Source organism: Sus scrofa, chromosome 13 (genome assembly GCF_054392235.1).
Source record: "Sus scrofa isolate SSC_HxYL_T2T_F1_AM1 chromosome 13, Sscrofa_HxYL_maternal_Yorkshire_Landrace_v2.0, whole genome shotgun sequence".
Lineage (NCBI taxonomy): Eukaryota > Metazoa > Chordata > Mammalia > Artiodactyla > Suidae > Sus > Sus scrofa.
In genome coordinates, this window is record NC_139395.1 from 123270666 (window position 1) to 123290721 (window position 20056).

Genomic DNA, 20056 nt, shown 5'->3' on the forward strand with positions numbered 1-20056 from the left:
CTGTCATTTATGTCAGAGAGTGTTTGGCTTATGTTTTCCTCTAAGAGTTTTATACTATCTGGTCTTGCATATAGATCTTTAATCCATTTTGAGATTATTTTTGTGTATGGTGTTAGGGAATGCTCTGATTTCATTCTTTTACATGTGGCTGTCCAGTTTTCCCAGCACCACTTATTGAACAGGCTGTCTTTTCTCCATTGTATATTCTTGCCTCCATTGTCATAGACTAGTTGGCTCTAGGTGCGTGGGTTGAATTCTGGGCTTTCTATCCTGTTCCACTGATCTATAGTTCTGTCTTTGTGCCAGTACCATACAGTTTTGATGACTGTTGCTTTGTAGTATAGTCTGAAGTCTGAGAGCCTCATTCCTCCAGCTCCATTTTTCTTGTTCAGGATGTCTTTGACTATTCTGGGCCTTTTGTGCTTCCAAACAAACTTTAAAATATTTTGTTCTTGTTCTGTGAAAAATGTCCTTGGTAATTTGATAGGGATTGCATTGAATCTGTAGATTGCCTTAGGTGGTATAGTCATTTTGATAATATTGACTCTTCCAATCCACGAGCATGGTATGTCTTTCCATCTATTTGTGTCATCTTTGATTTCTTTCATCAGTGTCTTACAGTTTTCAGAGTACAAGTCTTTTGTTTCTTTAGGTAGGTTTACTCCTAGGTATTTTATTCTTTTGGATGGTAAATGATGGTAAACAGGATTGCTTCCCTAATTTTTCTTTCTTATCTTTCATTGTTTGTGTATAGAAATGCCATTGATTTCTGTGTATTAATTTTATATCCTGCAACTTTGCCAAATTCATTGATAAACTCTAGCAGCTTTCTGGTAGAGTCTTTAGGATTTTCTAGGTATAGTATCATGTCATCTGCAAATAGGGATAGTTTTACTTCTTCCTTTCCAATTTGGATTCCTTTTACTTCTCTGATTGCTGTGGCTAGGACTTCCAGAACTATGTTGAAGAGTAGTGGTGAGAGCGGACATCCTTGTCTTGTTCCTGATCTCAGTGGGAATTCCTTCAGCTTTTCACCATTGAGAATGATGTTTGCTGGGGGTTTGTCATATATGGCCTTTATCATGTTGAGGTAGTTTCCCATTATGCCCACTTTCTGAAGGGTTTTTATCAGAAATGGGTGTTGGATTTTGTCAAAGGCTTTTTCTGTGTCTATTAACTGATTTTTATTTTTCAGTTTGTTAATGTGATGTATCACACTGATGGATTTGCGGATATTGAAGAACCCTTGCATCCCTGGGATAAATCCCACTTGATCATGATGTACAATCCTTTTAATGTATTGTTGGATGCAGTTTGCTAGTATTTTGTTGAGGATATTTGCATTGATGTTCATCCATGAAATTGGCCTGTAGTTTTCTTTTTTTGTGGTATCTTTGTCTGGTTTTGGTACCAGGGTGATGGTGGCCTCATAGAATGAGTTTGGCAGTATCCCTCCTCTGCAATTTTTTGAAATAGTTTCAGAAGGGTAGGTGTTATCTCTTCTCTAAATGTTTGGTGGAATTCACCTGCGAAGCCATCTGATCCTGGACTTTTGTCTGTTGGAAGTTTTTAAATCACAGTTTCAATATCAGTTCTTGTGATTGGTCCATTCATCTTTTCTATTTCATCTTGGTTTAGTCATGGAAGATTGTAGTTTTCTAAGAATTTGTCCATTTCTTCTAGGTTTTCCATTTTATTGGTGTATAGTTGCATATAGTAGTCTCTTATGATCCTTTGTATTTCTGTGGTGTCCGTTGTTACTTCTCCTTTTTCATTTCTAATTTCATTGATTAGAGTCCTCTCTCTTTTTTGCTTGAGAAGTCTGGCTAGGGGATATCAATTTTGTTGATCTTTTCAAAGAACCAGCTTTTTGTTTCCTTGATCTTTTCCATGGTTTTCTTTGTTTCTATTTCATTGATTTCTGCTCTGATCTTTATGATTTCTTTCCTTCTACTAACTTTAGGTCTTGTCTGTTCTTCTCTCTCGAGCTTCTTGAGATGTAAAGTTAGCTTGTTTAGTTGAGCTTTTTCTTGTTTCCTGAGGTGGGCTTGTGTTTCTGGAAAGTTTATAGTAACTTTCCACTTAGAAAAACTTTTGCTGCATCCCATAGGTTTTGGAGTGTTGTATCTTTGTTGTCATTTGCTTCTAGGTATTTTTTAATTTCCTCTTTGCTTTCTTCAGTGATCCATTGGTCGTTTAGTAGCATGTTGTTTAGCCTCCATGTGTTTATATTTTTTGCAGTTTTTTTCTTGTTGTGGATTTCTAGTCGTATACCATTGTGGTCAGAAAAGATGCTTGATATGATTTTAATGTTCCTAAATTTACTGAGGTTTGATTGGTATCCCAGGATGTGATCAATCTTAGAGAATGTTCCATGTGCACTTGAGAAGAATGTCTATTCCTTTGCTTTTGGATGGAATGTCCTATGAATATCTATTAAGTCCATCTGATCTAATGCTTCATTTAGAGCCTGTGTTTCCTTATTGATTTTCTGTCTGGAGGTTCTGTCCATTGCTGTAAGTGGGGTGTTAACATCCCCCACTACTATTGTGTTATTGTTGATTTGTCCTTTTAAGGTTGTTATCAGTTGCCTTATATATTGTGGTGAACCTAGGTTGGGTGCATAGATATTTAAAATTGTTATGTCTTCTTCTTGGATTGATCTTTTGATCATTATGTAATGACCTTCCTTGTCCCTTAAAATATTCTTCACTTTAAAGTCTATTTTGTCTGAAATGAGTATTGCTACTCCAGCTTTCTTCTGATTCCCGTTTGCATGGACTATTTTCTTCCATCCTCTCACTTTCAATTTGTATATGTCCCTAGAAGTGAAATGCATCTCTTGAAGTCAGCATCTATATGGGTCTTGTTTTTGTATCCATTCAGCCAGTCTATGTCTTTTGGTTGGGGCATTTAGTCCATTCACATTTAAGGTAATTATTGATATGTATGTTCTTATTGCCATTTTATTAATGCTTTGGATTTGGTTTTGATGCTCTTTTTCCTTCCCTTCTTCTCTTGTTCTCTCCTCTTGTGGTTTGATGACTATCTTTAGTGTTGTATTTGAGTTGATTTTTCTTATTTGTTTGTGTATCCGTTGTATACTTTTGGTTTGTAGGTATTCTGAAGTTTTGATATAAGAGCCTATATATAAAAAATAAATAAAAAATAAAAAGAGTCTATATATATATATATATATATATATATATATATATACACACACACATATATATATATATGAGATTATTTTGAGTTGTTGGTCTCTTAATTGCAAGTGCATTGCCAGTGTCCTGTGTTTGTATCCTCGTCTTCTCACGATTTCTGATTTTGGTGGCATGACTGTGCATGGATGATTTCGTATCTTTACTGTATATATACCTATACGGGTGAGCCTTGTCATTTGTGATAGTTATGTTTCTAGTTGTGGCCTTTTCTTTTCTGCCTAGAGAAGTTCCTTTAGTACTTGTTGTAAAGCTTGTTTCGTGTTGTTGAATTCTCTTAGCTTTTGCTTCTCTGTGAAGCTTTTGACTTTCTCCTTCAAATCTGAATGAGAGCCTTGCTGGGTAAAGTAATCTTGGCTGGAGGGTTTTTCCTGTCATCATGTTAAATATATCATGCCACTCCCTCTGGCCTGCAGAGTTTCTGCTGAAAAATCTGTTGATAACCTTATCGGGATTCCCTTGTATGTTATTTGTTTCTCTTCCCTAGCTGCTTTCAAGATTTTCTCTTTGTCTTTAATGTTGGTCCATTTGAGTAATATGTGTCTCGGGGTGTTCCTCCTCAGGTTTATTTTATATGGTACTCATTGCACTTCCTGGATTTGAGTGAGTGGTTCCTTTCCCATGTTAGGGAAGTTTTTGGCTCTTATCTCTTGGAATAGTTTTTCTGTCCCTTTCTCTCTCTCTCTCTTCTCCTTCTGGCACCCCCTATAAGACGGATGTTGGTGCACTTAACATTGTCCCAGAGTTCTCTGAGACTCTCTTCGTTTTCAATCTTTTTCCTCTTTTCTGTTCCACGTCCGTGATTTCCACTGATCTCTCCTCCACCTCACTTATTCGTTCTTCTGCCTCCTGTATTCTGCTGTTGGCTGCTTCTAGTGAATTTTTTATTTCAGTTATTGTATTTTGCATCTCTTCTTGCTTAAGTTTGATATCTTCTATCTCTTTGCTGAGTGTTTCCTGTAAGTTATCCATCTTTGCCTCCAGGTTATTTCCAATGTCTTGCATCATCTTCAGCATCAACACTCTAAAGTCTTTTTCCTGGAGGCTGAGAATCTCCTGATCACTTAGCTGATTTTCTGGGGTTTTTTCTTCCTCCCTCATCTGAGTTATAGTTCTCTGTCTTTTCATTTTGATAGGTTTTTGGTGTGGTGACCTTTTTACAGATAATAGGGTTGTAGCCTCTGTTACTTCTGGTGTCTGCCCCCCTTGTGGCTGAAGTTGGTACAGGGGCTTGCTGTAGGCTTCCTGGTGGGAGGGGCTGATGCCTGCCCACTGGTAGGTGGAGCTGATTCCTATCCCTCTGGTGGGTGGGTCTTTGTCTCTGGGTGATATTAAAGGTGGCTGTGTGCCTGAGGAGTCTTTAGGCAGCCTGTTTATTGAGGGGTGGGGCTGTAATCCCACCTGGATTGTTGTTTGGCCTGGGGCTTCTCAGTGCTGATGGGTGGGGCCAGATTTTCCCAAAATGGCCACCTCCAGAGAAAGGCAGCTGATGAATATTCCCAAGAGCTTTGCTTCCAGTGTCCTTCCTTCACAACAAGCCACATTCACCCCTACTTTCCCAGGAGGTCCTCCAAGAACTGCGGTCAAGTTTGACCCAGATTCGTATGGAGACTGATTTGCCCTGGGACTCAGTGCACATGAAAGTCTGTGTGTGCCTTTTAAGAACATGGTCTTCATTTCCCCCAGTCCTATGGAGCTTCTGCACACAAGCCCCACTGGCCTTCAATGCCAGACACTCCAGGGGCTCTTTCTCCCAGTGCCAGGTCCCCATGGGTGGGGGTTTGATGTGGGGCTCAGAACTCTCACTCCTGTTGGTGAGTCTCTGTGATAGTTACTTTTCAGTCTGTGGGGCTTCCCACTGGGGAGGTATGAGGTTGATTACATTGTGTAATCACCCCTCCTACCTCTTGATGTGGCCTCCTCTTTGTCTTCTGGAGTAGGATATCTTTTTGATAGTTTCTGGTCCATTTGGTTGAAAATTGCTCAGCATTTCACTGTAAATTTTGTTGTTTTTAGGAGTGAAGTTGAGCTTCAGTACTTAATTCCACTGTCTTAATCCCACCTCCCCTAGGTAATTTTTTTAAACTTACTTTAGTCACTGAGTGGCATGCAATGTCTTGTGTTTTACAAGTCTGATGGGTTTACCTCAGCCCTACCGAGAACCCTTGAAAACATGTTATTGTAGAGATATTTCTGTAATTGTAGTTAATATTACTATTATCAGTTAATTTAAGCAGAAATGGGATTTATTAAAAGGATGACAAAACTATTAAAAAGATGGCAAAGGGAAGTTCCTGTTGTGGCTCAGTGGATTAAGAATCTGACTTCTATCAGTGAGGATGCAGGTTTGATCCCTGGCCTTGCTCAGTGGGTTAAGGATCCAGCATTGCCATGAGCTGTGGTGTAGGTCACAGATGCAGCCCATTCCCACATTGCTGAGGCTGTGTCATAGGCTGGCAGCTGTAACTCCAATCTGACCCCTAGCCTGGGAACTTCCATTTGCTGTAGGTGCATCCCTAAAAAACAAACTTTAAAAGATAAATATATGTTTACCTTCATTCCTTTTTGAACCCCATTTAAACAGTTTAGGAATTAAAAAACACACACAACCATGTTACAAATTTGTAAGGATAAAGAGAACTGGATAGATGCCAACCAAAATTTGGAATCTAGAGAGCATGTGGGTTGGTTTTCTTGACACTATGGTTAATTGCCTGTAATGGTTGGGGTAACAAATTTTTCAAATTTCAGGATCCTAAAGTTTCAGTAAGTGAACCAGTAATTGTACCAGGTAGCTCTGAAGGAATAGGTGGGTGTAGGTAAGAACAGGATGATTAGTTTTAAAGTATAAGAAGGTAAACCATTAAATTCCACTTCTCACCCCAGTCCTTGACCCCACCTTGGAAAAACTAGAGAAATTATTTCTCAGAACAGGTTGAAACATAGAGGATCTGGATTCAGAGACACCAGTCGTGTTTTTGTTTTATTTTGCTTTGCTTTTTAGGGCTGCACCCTAAAAAAAAGCCACAGCATATGAAAGTTCCCAGGCTGGGGGTTGAATCCAAACTGCAGCCGCCGGCCTATGCCACAGCCACAGGAACACCAGATCTGAGCTGCATCTGTGACCTACAAAAACCACAGCCCACAGCAATACTGGATCCTCAACCAACTGAGCAGGGCCAGGAATTGAATCCATATCCTCATGGATACTAGTCAGGTTCATTACTGCTGAGCCACAACAGGAACTCTGACACTGGTCATGTTTTAAGTATCTTGCTAAATAGGAAGTTTGCATAAAGTCTATGTATGGAACCATCCATCCCTATTACTCCTTTAGCTCCTCTAAGAACACACAGGAAACCAAGCTAAATTGCCCTCTCCCCGCCCCCACCCTGCCCTGCCCTCCCCATTGAGGTATGTGAGAGGACACTTATCTGGGAAACTGACCAGCCAAAGAGAAAAACCCTACAGACATTGATTGTGTAGAGTTCCTCAACTAAATGAATCTGTTGCTGCCTGAGCATTTACAGAGAAGCCCACTGATTGGCAAGTCCTATGCATATACACAGAACTCCCAACGCGATGTCTCATTGTACATGTGCTTAGAGGGCCAAAGACCTCAAGATAGTTGAGGAAACCCTCTGACATGAAAATGAGATGGAGAAACAATAAGAAAAAGGGAACTTGGATGATGTAAGGAGAAGAAGAGAATTTTTAAAATCACTATTATACTTAGAGAGCTCCTAGATTCATAAACCAAGAATCAGTAGATGTAAGAAAAGCTAACATGGATGGACCTAGACTTTATCATACTAAGTAAAGTTAGTCAGATAGTGAAAGACAAACATGATATCGTTTATATGTAGAATCTAAAGAAAGAACTTATTTGCAGAACAGGAACAGACTCGCAGACTGAAAAACTTATGGTTACCAAAGGGGACAGGTGGAGAGGGAGGGATAGACGGGGGGCTGGGATTGGCATATGCACAATGAAATATATGGAATGACTGGCCAGTGTGGACCTGCTGTACAGCACAGGGAATCTACCCAATAGTCTGTGATAATCTATATGGGAAAAGAATCTGAAAAAGAATGGATGTTTGTATTTGTATAACTGACTCATTTTGTTGTACAGCAGAAGTGATCACAACATTGTAAATCAACTACACTTCAATAAAACTTGAAAAAATGAAAAAAAGAGGAAGAAGCGAGAAAAGGGAAATCCAGAGAACAAAGGAAATTTAATTTAATTCTAGAATTTAATTTCTAGAAATTAAAAATGTGATAGTTTCTGAGCAAGATTAAAGTGGCAATCGAGTGGTTTTGAATCTAATCCCCCAAGATTAACCACAACCACAACAAATGCACAGCAATTATCTACTATAAAAGTAGTAAGGTATACTACTCCAAAATACAAGGAAAAGGGCTGATTCACTGACAGCAACAAGTCCACATATTATCAGCAAGCAACAAGTCCACATATTATCAGCAAGCTGGCAGGAGACAAGTTTTTCTGGTGGCATGGAACACCAGCAAACTGATAACTCAGCCACCAAAGGTGCTTAACCCTAAAATCTAAACATCCCCACTCAGCATAGAAAGCTAATTGATCTTTCTGGGAAGCAGTGCCAGAGCTGGAAGGGGGTTCTAAGGGTGAAGGTAAAGGAAAGATTAGACTGTGTGGAACAGTGTGGGCCCTGTTAAATCTCAGAAGTAATCAATTGACTCTCTTTTCTAGGACAAAGTCCCTCCAGAGAAGGATCTGCTGGCAGTGAAATCTAAATTGAGCAGCACAGAGACACTACAAGCAAAGGCAAGAGGTGATACAGGTAAAGAGGGGAAGGGGCAGAAAATGTAGTTTCAAAAAGCACGAGGCAGTATCATTTCACTCTCCATCATGACCACAGCAAAGCCTCCTCTTCCTGGCTACACCATGTGGGCCTCTTCCTAGGGCTGCCTGTTCCATTCTCATGAAATGCCACTGGATTTGTCGGAGTCCAGGATTCATAAGTGAGGGAAGGAGAAAACTGTGATAGCTGTGAAGAGCTGGTCACACATCATCCCTTCCACCACATTCTCATCATTAGGAGTGATCCTCAAAGTCCAGCCCATACTCGCGGTGAGGGAAATTTCAGCCTGTCCTCTTGGTGAGGATAGAGTTCTGCTCTTTGAAGGAAGGAGTATCAAAGAATTTGCAGATGTTTAAAAACTATTCTATGAGAAGTTCCCATTATGGCACAGCAGAAACGAATCTGACTAGTAACCATGAGGTTGTGGGTGTGGGTTCAAGGCTCAGTGGTTAACGAATCTGACTGGGAACCATGAGGTTGTGGGTTCGATCCCTGGCCTTGCTCAGCGGGTTAAGGATCAGGTGTTGCTGTGAGCTGTGGTGTAGGTCATGGATGCGGCTCAGATTTGGCATTGTTGTGGCTGTGGCGTAGGCTGGTAACTACAGTTCCAATTCCACCCCTAACCTGGAATCCTCCATGTGTGGCCATGTGGCCCTAAAAAGCAAACAACAACAACAACAAAAACCTGTTCTGTGATATAAAAAGGACAAGAGAGAAAATGAGACCTATGAATAGAAGATAGACAAAGACAAACCAACATTTGTTTGTCAGTAGTTCTGAGGAATATCCAGACCACCAAAAGGTAAATACAATCCAAATGTCCATCAATTGATGAATGGTAAACAAAATATGATTTCATACAATGGAATGTCGTTTGGTCCTAAAACAGTAATGAAGTACTGATATAGGCTTGAATATGGATGAACATTGAAAACATTACGCTGAGTGAAAGAGGCCAGACATAAAACTCTACACATAAGATTCCAATTATATTAAATATCTAGAATAGGCAAATATAGAGACAAACAAAGTAGACTAATAATTGCTTAAGGATTAGAGAAGCACAGGAAAGTGGGGGTGAGGGGAAGGTGATAGGTAAAGAGTAATAAGTTTCTGTTTTGTTTTGGCTATGCCTATGGCACGTGGAATTTCCAGGCCAGGGATCAAACTGGCACCACAGCAGTGACCAAGCTGCTGTAGTGACAATGCTGAATTCTTAACCTGCTGAGTCACCATGGAACTCCACGGAGCAGAGTTTGCATAGCCATAATAATGTAACAGTAAGTGTTATATTAAACTCTGGAATAATCACATTGAAGGGCTGTAGAAAGGGGAAATTTGTAGAGGTTTACAGAAATAAATTCTCATTTGCCCAACACAACAGGAACACAATAGATGATATCTAAAATTGTAAGTGTATTATTTAGGAATGCAGAGGTAAATACTAGACCAAAGAATAAAAGAGATGGCTTGGGATAGACCATGATGGAAGATAATAGAAAGGGAATGTATACATCCATATGTACGACTAGGTCACTTGGCTGTACAGCAGAAATTGGCACAGTATTGTAAATCTACTATACTTTATTTTTAAGAAAAGAATAAAAAGAGTTGAAATATGTTGCTTGAACAAAGTCTTACTTATTGCATTTAGGTTTTTCTCAGCTACTTTTTCATGTGATTCTGGACATCTATAACCTGTAAGTCTCACTCAATGTCTTCTATAAATAGAAGTTATAATAATATAAATACAAAGAGCAGGGTGTTTGTGATGATTAGATGAGATGATGCATGTCAGATGCTTATTATAACGTCTGTGACATATCAAGCCTTCAATAAATGTTAGATTCTGATGTCATCATGATCATAATCATCATCAACCATCAGGACTATGAGGTTGCTGCCATTTACTGCATCATTTCCTAACTTTATGGCCAATTGGATGTTCATGGGAAGATCTAGAAATGACTGCCAGGGAGTAGAAAGGATGGTTGCTCTTTGCTGTGGGGCCCTCGGCTTGTGCCTAAGGCCTCTCTGGGGTCCCCACGGAACAGAGAGAACAGAGACCAGTCTTGAGTGCAGGATCTCAGGTGCAGCCAGTAGCTTCCTGGCCTCTCCACAACCCCTAATACTTAGTCCCTTATCATCACACACCCGTGCATCTCATTATGTAGTGAGTGGTCATCGAAGGTTGTAGTAACAAACCTGCCCGCAAGGATCTTCACTTCCATTTGGGGGTTGTTGCTCCTCAGTTGTTTCCTGCAGTGAATTTGTCTCCTTATTGGCAAATTGCAGCATAAGGAATGTATCCATCTGAGCTCAAAAAGTCCTCAAATGGGTTTAGATTCTCCAAACAATTTCCTAACTGAAATAACACCTCCTCTGTGGCCAGCACCAGGAGAACATCAAGACTTACACAAAATTCTGAGCATTGAAGGGCTATTTGGACATATCCTGATCACAAAAACAGCCTAAGATAAAGGAAATGCAGAGTTAAAAACATGCTGTCCAGTTAGTCACAGAAAACAATATAGGCCCAGAGAGATTTGAAGTATTTACACTTCTCTGGTCAATGTAGCTTGTCCCAATTGCAATACTTAGGCTCCCTCTTAAATGTTCTCCAAACAGTCTGGAGTAGCTTCCTTATAGAGGAACTTAATGAAACAACACTTGTATAATAATATATATATGTACCTTGCACAGTGCTGGGTTCTGACAAAGCTCATCTGTATCAAAGAACCTGCCCTCTTACAGCTTTTACTGTTCCTAAAGCAAGAAATAGAAAGGCACATGCTTTATCCAAGTGCAAAAGAAATGGAGAAATTCACATTTTTTTACAGCGGTTTTATTCTTTTTGTTGTTGCTGCTTTTTAGGGCCACACCTGCAGCATATGGAGGTTCCCAGGCTAGGGGTCTAATCCAAGCTACAGCTGCTGGCCTACAGATCTGAGCCATGTCTGCAACCTACACCACAGATCACAGCAATGCTAGATCCTTAACCCATGGAGCAAGGCCAGGGATCAAACCCGCAACCTCATGGTTCCTAGTTGGATTCATTTCTACTGTGCCATGATGGGTTCTTCACAGTGGTTTTATTCTTGATAAGGGAAAAGATAATGTAAAGACAAGGAAAGTGGCACCAGACCAGTATGGAGTTTTAAAGAGCTAAAGAGAGAGTTGGATGACTTTCCAAATTGGGCATTTGATTCTTTCCAAATTCTCACTTTGATTCTTTTGATATGTGAAGGGATGTGCACCATGAATTATACACTCAAAACCTCTTTCAACCCCCTTCCAGAAGGTTTTCCCTACTGCAGAGACTACAGACTTACAATGCCTTTTCCCAGCCTCCCCCAAAACTAGGTTCTGGATGTGATTTAGGTTCTGCTGATCCAGGACATTTGTGCAAGCCTTGAATTTGCAACTGAGGTATTTGGGGAAAGGGGCAGGTCATGTGACATCCAATTTCCTGATGCATGAGGTTTAGAGTAGCAGCTGCAGCAGCTGCTTCCAGACAGTGGCCTCATTGTGACAGGGCAGCAGTTTTCCTGGTGGCTCAGTAATATGGGGTGACTTTGGGGTCTTCCTGGAAACACAACTCAGAATCCATTTCTCCACGATTCCATTGTGATTTAGTACCTGTAGCAAATTCAAGAAGGAACCCAGTGCCACTCCAGAAGAGCTGCTGGAATAAAGAAAAGTATGATGGGAGGGTGAGAGATGACCATTAATTGTTTCAAGAATACGCAAATAAGTTTTAGAATAAGAGACTGAAATCTTTAACAAAGCCTTCAAGTCCATATGATGTGGTTTCTATGTGTTTCATGAGTCTGCTGGACTGCGCCCCACTTTCTCTTGTCCAGCCATGCTGGCCTTTTCTTTTTCATATTCATGACTCCCTTCTCTGCCTCAGAACCCTAGTCAGGGATATTCTTTAACTAATAACTCCTATTCATTGTTAAATCAACCCTCCCACTAGACATCAGGATATCTGTGAAATGTGCTCTCTTGACCTGTTCTACTTCCCTTCATAATATGAGTCACAGTCAGAGATAAATACTGATTTATGTAAGTAAAAAATACACGTCTGCCCTGCAGACAGGAAAGTCCATGAGAGCAGAGACTGTCATATACACTAGCATAGCCCCAGTGTCTAATAGTGCTTTGCTCACATCCGGTGTTAAGTACAGCTTGAGTGAAGACACTCTGCCTTCCTGCTCCAATTTCGCTGCATTTCTATCTGATACCTGCTGCCATGATTATTGCAACAAAGGAAGACAGCTTGGAGACTCTGCCATTGGTTCTCAAATATACCTGTTGGGGAATGACATGCCTCACTTCCATGACCATATCATTGGCCAAAGCAAGTCACAAGGCCACCTGCATTAAAGAGGTGATCTAGGAAGGAAAGGAGGACTGTAAATACTGGTCTGCTACAACCCCCTACCCACGACATTGACCTAAATGTTTAGGTTAGGTTGGGGAAGGTACTGATTTTTCTATAACTTGTGAATTGAGTTTTAACTTCCCAAAACAAGTCATTGCAGTCTTTGTTCTTAGGCATGTTTTCCCCACTTCACTTTTATTGTCATGTTCACTACTGGCTAATGTGCATTCTTATCTTGGAGGTCCTAAGCTCAGAGCTTTACCAGAAATTCCCTGTGAAAATGAACTTTAGGTCACTAGCAGAATTTGCTTACCCAAGCTGGCTCATCACTATTCACTGCCTTAATGAGGACAAGCAGATTTAGTCCCTTTGTTACACACGAACCCTGGCTGTGCGGTTGTTCTCATTTGTTTGCCTTAAAATTAGCTGCTCTTGGAGCTTTGCAGCATGGGGCTGGCATCCACAATCAACCACGTGTTTATTGAACATCTGTTATCCATAATTCATTTGCCAGGTATAGATAGGAGTAAAGAAACACAGTTCATAACTCTTGTTCTCAGGAAACTAACCCTCCAGCTGAGGAAACAAGATGTGAACCCTTAAATATTACCTAGATTTATGGCCATGTATGTTTTTTTTTTAATGGTTTTTATTTTTTCCATTATAGTTGGTTTATAGTGTTCTGTCAATTTTCTACTATATGTTTAAATACAGAATTGGTGGTTGGACAATGAAAGAATTTCAGAGGCAAGAGTTCTCTGCTGAAGCAGTGGGGTAGTCAGGGTCTCTGGGGGGATATGGAAGGTAGGCTGGCCTTGGATGGTGGCCCACCCTAGGGGGTGGAGTGTGGATCTCCCTCCTGGGCCTGGGCTTCTCTGGGCAGGACTATGAGGGACAAAGGGGAGGAACAAGCTCACAAGAGCTGTGGAGGGGATGCTGAAGCTGAAAGCCCGACGCTTAGCCCAATACTGGCCTAATGATGACTTGATTTAGTCATCTCCATTCTGACTTCAAGTCTTCCTGGGTCATGACTGCATCTGGGATTGCAGAAATCCTACTTATTCTGGGGGGGGGGGGGGCGCTAGCATTTGGATTCATATCAAAATCTTACTCCATGTCAGGGATCTTCATGTCCCATCTAACATCCTCTCAGCCCATGGTTTGCTACAAGCATTGCTGGGACAGCCAGGGGTGTGCAGGCCTAACGGGACAGCACCACCTTGGCTGAACCCAGGAGCTCTGTTCTCTGCCCTGGAACTTCTCTGCTCCCACCTTGAGGGATGCTGGAGGGAGCTGCCCAGACATTCTACTGTGGGTGCAAGCCTAGAAGTGCCAGGAATTCACATCCCCTGGACAAACCTTGGCCCAGGGAAGCTTGGGGGGTCATGCAGTGGAAACACATTCCCCTCTTTTGTCCCTTGAGCTGATGATTGTGAAGCCATTTCACACATTTTCTCAGGGGGTCTCCAGAGGGGAGAGAACTACCATTGACAATAGAAGTAACCTCCTTTGTAACACACTCTGGACTGGCTTTTCTTCCTTCTCTGGGAAGGAAGTCCCCGAATAAGCAAGTCTTCATGCCCAAGTTAGGAAATATACATTGCCCCCCCCCCCAGAAAATGCTTTAAACTTATTTACTTCTTCACTAGAGCACTGACCCTTTTGCTTCAGGGTTATTCCTAATTTTTTTTTTAATTCAAGAAGTTCTAACTTTGCACTTGCTCTTATAACTTAATAAACTATTTTGGAGATCTTTTCATGTTGGGACATAAATACCTGTGTGATTTTTCAAATGGTACTCACTTTATGGACTATCATAATTTAAGTAATCAGTTCTCTATTCACTCTTTCTGTAAATACTTTGATGGACATCCTTATGTGTGTATGTGTCCTCTTTTTCCAAATTGCCCTTAATCTTCATTATTATATGATTTCTCCCAACCAAAATATTGAAAGAAATATCCTAGCCTGCTCTTCATTAGGAGAGATCAGGATTAATAGACCTTAGGCAGGAAAGCTGAGCTGGTTGGGATTTTTGCAAGCCATACAAATGTGCTTTTTTAAAAAAATTTTCTTGGCATATAGTTGACCTAAAATGTTGTAATAGTTTCAGGTGTACAGCTATCTCCTATATATATCTCTAACTATATACCTAATTATATCTAACTATATATACCTATAATAACTATATATAGTAGCTATATAACAATATATGTAGTTTTATACTTTTATACACACACACATATATATTCCCATTCTTTTTTTCCCATATAGGTTATTACAAACTATTGAGCAGATTTGCTGGTGCCATACAGTAGTGTGTATATGTTATCCCCATCCTCCCAAATCTTCCTCCCACCTAGCAGTTTCCCCTACATTACCATAAAATTGGCTTTGTTTCTGTTTTATAACTTCTTTGTGTCATTCTTATTAGATTCCACATATAGGTGATGTCATATGATATTTGTCTTTCTCTGTCTGACTTACTTCACTCAGTACGATAATCTCAAAGTCCATCCATGTTACTGCCAATGGCATTATTTCATTCTTTTTTATGGATGAGTAATATTCCATTGTATATATGTACCACATCTTCTTTATCCTTTCCTCTGTTAATGGACATTTAGCTTCCATGTCTTGACTATTGTAAATAGTGCTGCAATGAATTTGGGGGTACATGTATCTTTTAAAATTATGGTTTTCACTGGAGTGATGCCCAGGAGTGGGATTGCTAGGTCATATGGTAGTTCTAGTTTTAGTTTTCTGAGGACCCTCTATACTGTTCTCCATATTGGTTGTGTCAATTTATACTCCCACTGACAGTATAGGAGGGTTCCCTTTTCTCCACACCCTCTTCGGCAATACATATAATGCTTTTATATCTGTGAAAATTTAGCCAACCGAGAGGTTAGAAGAAACAGTCCACACAAGTGACAACCCTCACTTCTGACACCAGTTGCAAGTTCTGGGGTTCCTAAGACAACTCTTAGGTTTGATAATTTGCTGGAAGAACTCACAGGACTCACTGAAATCTCACCAGTTATGCTTTAATACAGCTATAGGATTCAGATTAGAATCAGGTAAGGGAAGATATACACATGGCTGAGTCCAAGAGAGTACAAAATGCAGAGTTTGTTTTTCTTCTCCACATGGAGTCATGACACTGTCACTTTTTTGGCCTCAATATGTGACAATATACATTGAATATCACCTACCAAGGAAGTTTACCCAAGCCTTAGTGTCCAGTCTTTATCCAGTGGGTAATTTCAGGTTCCAGCCCTCAAGAGGTCAACTGAAGCCACCTCATATGCCCACCCTACATCACTTTGTGACCATATGCCTGACCCAAGGCCCCCAGCCTAACAAATATTTGCCTGTCAGGAAGCTGAGGACCAAGGCCAGACTTTCTTTTTTGCAGTAAAAGGTAGATTCTTTACTACACAACACCAAAACAGAATTGATTCCACTAGATTTTTCTAGAGAAATACCTAATTAACAATGTCTAATTTTTTCCCCCAAGAAAGTTATTTAATCAAAGCAGGTGGGAATGACCATCAATGTATTCAACAGCAGAAAGTGTCCTGGACAGCAATCAGCTTAACATGTGGCAAAGAGAAGACCATGCCAGGATCCTAGTCAAATGTTCCCTCCACCTCACTCCCTGCCCAAATGTGCCTCCTATGGCAAACAGCAAGCTGCACTGGCCACATATTTTCCCTGTGGGCTGGGAAATAAAATCCTTATATTTCTCAATCATTTATACTTAACTCATTTAAAAATTTCACAATGGACATTCTTTGGTTCTCTCTTTCTTTAAACCTTGATGGGGGAGGGAGGCAGTTGTAGGAAAGGAGTAAGGCAGTTGTAAGAAGTAAAGAAGTTTATACCAGCGAGGGTCCCAAACATTTAACATAACCACAAACCTAGTTTCAAGCCAGGAAATAATGAACAATAATGTCGGTGTTAAGGATACCACATGACTGTATTCTTCTGGAGCTTATAGGCTCAGATCACACCAGATCCACAAAGACTTCTGGGGTACAGGCAGGAGGAGTTGTCTTAGTCCCTTCAGGCTTCTCTAAAAGACTGGGTGGCTTATAAACACAGAAATTTATTTCTCATGGTCTAGAGGCTGGAAAATCTAAGATCAAGTTACTAGAGATTCAGTGCCTGGTTCACAGACAGCTGTCTTGATCTCACAGTGTTCTTACATTGCAGAAGGGGCCCAGGGAGCTCTTTGGGGTCTCTTTTAGGACATGAACGCGATTTTTGTTTTGTTTCATTTTGTTTTTTGACTGATTTTGCTTTCTAGGGCTGAATCCACAGCATATGGAAGTTCCCAGGCTAGGGGTTGAATGGGAGCTGCAGCCGCCAGCCTATGCCACAGCCGCAGCAACGCGGGATCTGAGCCGCATCTGCAACCTACACCACAGCTCATGGCAACACCAAATCCTTAACCCACTGATCGAGGCCAGGGATCAAACCCACATCCTCATGGATATTAGTCAGGTTTATTAGCACTACAATACGACAGGAACTCTATGAGCCCTATTTTTGAGAGTTCTGCCCTCACCACCTAATCACCTCCCAAAGTCCCCACCTTCAAAGGCCATTACACTGGGGATTAGGTTCAACATATGAATTCTGGGAAGACACAAACATTTTCTGTAACAGAAGGGATCTCTCAGAGTTCCTGTGGTGGCATAGCAGAAACGAATCCGACTAGTGTCCATGAGGATGCAGGTTTGATCCCTGGCCTCACTCAGTGAGTTAAGGATCTGGTGTTGCCATGAGCTGTGGTGTAGGCTGCAAACTCAGCTTGGATCCTGCATTGCTGTGGCTGTGGTGTAAACTAGCAGCTGTAGCTCCAATTCGACCCCTAGCCTGGGAAACTCCATATGCCACCAGTGAGACCCTAAAAAGCAAAAAAAAAAAAAAACAAAACAAAAAAAACAAAACGAAAAAAACAAAAAAAAACAAAAAAACCAATGGGACCTCTCAATCTTCTGAATGTTTTGCCATACCTCTGCTCTGACCCAATATAATAATAATGCAATACTCTAATAATAATACAATACCATATCTGCTTCATCTCTGTTCTGATCTAATTGTTACCTTGTGTGTTTATCTCTACAACCAGGGTATAAAACTCTGGGTAGGAGGGCACCTCACACCTTGGTATATATTGCATCTTGCCCAGCACAGCACACTTTGATTATAACTGCTGATGGAGCATGTAGTGGAAGTTCAATAGACATTTGTTGACAATAGAATGGGCTGTACCCATGGCATATGGAAGTTCCCAGGTTAGGGATCGAATCAGAGCTATAGCTGCCACAGCAACTCAGGATCCAAGCTGAGTCTGCAACCTACACCACAGCTCTCGGCAATGCTGCATCCGTAACCCACTGAGCGAGGCCAGGGATGGATCCTGTGTCCTCATGGATGCTAGTCAGATTTGTTTCAGCTGAGCCATGGTGGGAACTCCATGATTTATATTTTTGTAGATTCATTTGCACAATATTTATCTCTCTGACTCCCATACTACATATTGTTACTTTGCTCTAAATCTAGAAAACAAGCTCCTTTACCCTCCCCTCCCCATCCTTTGGTTATAAAGTACTGTGCCACTGGTTCTAGTAAAGCCCTCAGGGTTGACATTCTATACCTATTAATCACTGTCTTCTGCACCACACTGACTGGATAAAAGTAAACATGATTGAATGGAAACAAACAATCTGAAAGAACTCCTGGACTGTGGGAAAGGAGGGATTTTGCTCTGGTTTTTTAACATCTTTCTTTTTCCTCACTGAGAAAGTATATCATTGACATCAAGACCAAACGCACAGCCAAAACCTACCAACTTTTTTGTTCTTTAAAGAAGCTTTATGTGATTTATACATTAAATGAAGGTAGACGTTTTGGAGAGTCGACATTACCACCGATTCCCAAATCTGTGGTAAAGAACCGTATCATTTACACACAATACCAGGTTTCTGCACATGATTACGTTAAATTAACCCACTGGTTTGGGCATGATTGACTGGAAGACCATGTTCTGCACTAAGAGAACCCTTCATGATTAACTGTTGTGGTCTAGGAAAACAAGGAAACTCTGCGCCATTTTTTTAAAATGCGGTCAGGGCACTGTTCCCTTGATTGCTAATGAAACTTTAGGTGTTTTATTCAGTGGGTCTATTTTCAGAGTAATTTGGCCATAACATAGATTTTTTTTTTTAAATCCAGTTTTAGATACATTCTTTAAGGCTTTGGAGACAAAGGTTAATTAGATATACAAACATTTCTTGTAATCTTTGGCTTCATATCCATTTTTCCCAATGTTACTGAGGCTCCAGCTGTTTTATCTGGTAAATATTTTGCAAAACCAGAAACATCGTTAACTCCTTTTCAATAGTACTTTTGTAAAACAGGATAGTTTCAGCAGGATGCAGCAACTTAAGTGTAGTCCTACTGATCTGGGCTCAGTGTCTCCTAGAGAAGAGATTTGGGGCCAATGAAAAGCCCTCTTATAGTTTTTCAATAAGTAAATATTAAGAGACTCCACAAAATAATTAAAAGAAAAAAATTCCCCAGCTGAGTAATGAAGGAGGAGGAAAACAGGATATGTTACCCCAAAACATGCCTCTTTGACATAAAGTTATTTTGAGCTGAAGGCAATTAAGAAGCAAAAAGGAAAAGCTGTCTCTTCTGTCCATCTTTTCTGTGTAAAGGCAAGATATAAATTTCCCTTTACTAGAGATGATTATAGCCCATTTATCAGGCCAGTGACTGCACCCAAGGATTCTGAAAACAAACCTTACTCTATTAGTTTCTTCCCATATATTTACCTTCCCACAATTTGCCACCCTTAGAAGCCTAAAACTACTTCTCTTCGTCCTGTCGTTTCTCCACAAATTTATTGGCTTTTTGTTGAAGATGGTATATAAGCAGGAGGAGTTTTTTTTTTTTTCAATTTGCCCAATGCAATTGAACACTTTTTTCTTTTTTTAAATGAATTTTATTACATTTATAGTCGTACAATGATCATCACAACCCAATTTTACAGCATTTCCATCCCAAGCCCCCAGCGCATCCCCCCACCCCCGAACCTGTCTCATTTGGAAACCATAAGTTTTTCAAAGTCTATGAGTCAGTATCTGTTCTGCAAAGAATTTCATTGTGTCCTTTTTTTAGATTCCACATGTAAGTGATAGCATTTGATGTTGGTGTTTCATTGTCTGACTGACTTCACTTAGCATGATAATTTCTAGGTCCATCCATATTGCTGCAAATGACATTAATTTCTTTCCTTTTGATGGCTGAGTGATATTCCATTGTGTATAGGTACTACATCGTCTTTATCCACTCCTCTGTCAATGGACGTTTAGGTTGTTTCCATGTCTTGGCTATTGCATATAGTGCTGCAATGAACATTGGAGGAGATGCATCTTTTCGAGTCATGGTTTTCTCTGGATAGAAAGCAGGAGTTCTAAACCACATTTTTCTAGTTACTTTTCTCTTTCCTCAAGTTTTTCCCATGCATATAAGAGATATGCATGTTAACAAATGTCTGTTTGGTGTGCATTAGTGTTATAATG

The 20056-nt window shown here is 40.4% G+C and overlaps 1 protein-coding gene across 8 annotated transcripts in view; it reads left to right on the top strand.

Moving 5' to 3' along the window:
• Positions 1–7825: 7825 nt before the first annotated feature.
• The window catches only part of SAMD7 (sterile alpha motif domain containing 7), an 85046-nt gene continuing 72815 nt past the window's right edge, over positions 7826–20056 (top strand). For 7 of the 8 annotated variants that reach the window (XR_014824301.1, XR_014824303.1, XR_014824302.1 and 4 more), the window contains exons 1-2: positions 7826–7880; positions 7960–8050. The gene's annotated coding sequence lies outside the window, so the exon portion shown is untranslated. Of the gene's footprint in view, positions 7881–7959; positions 8051–9725; positions 9772–20056 lie in introns of all 8 variants that reach the window. The other variant, XM_084990252.1, reaches the window with a different exon arrangement.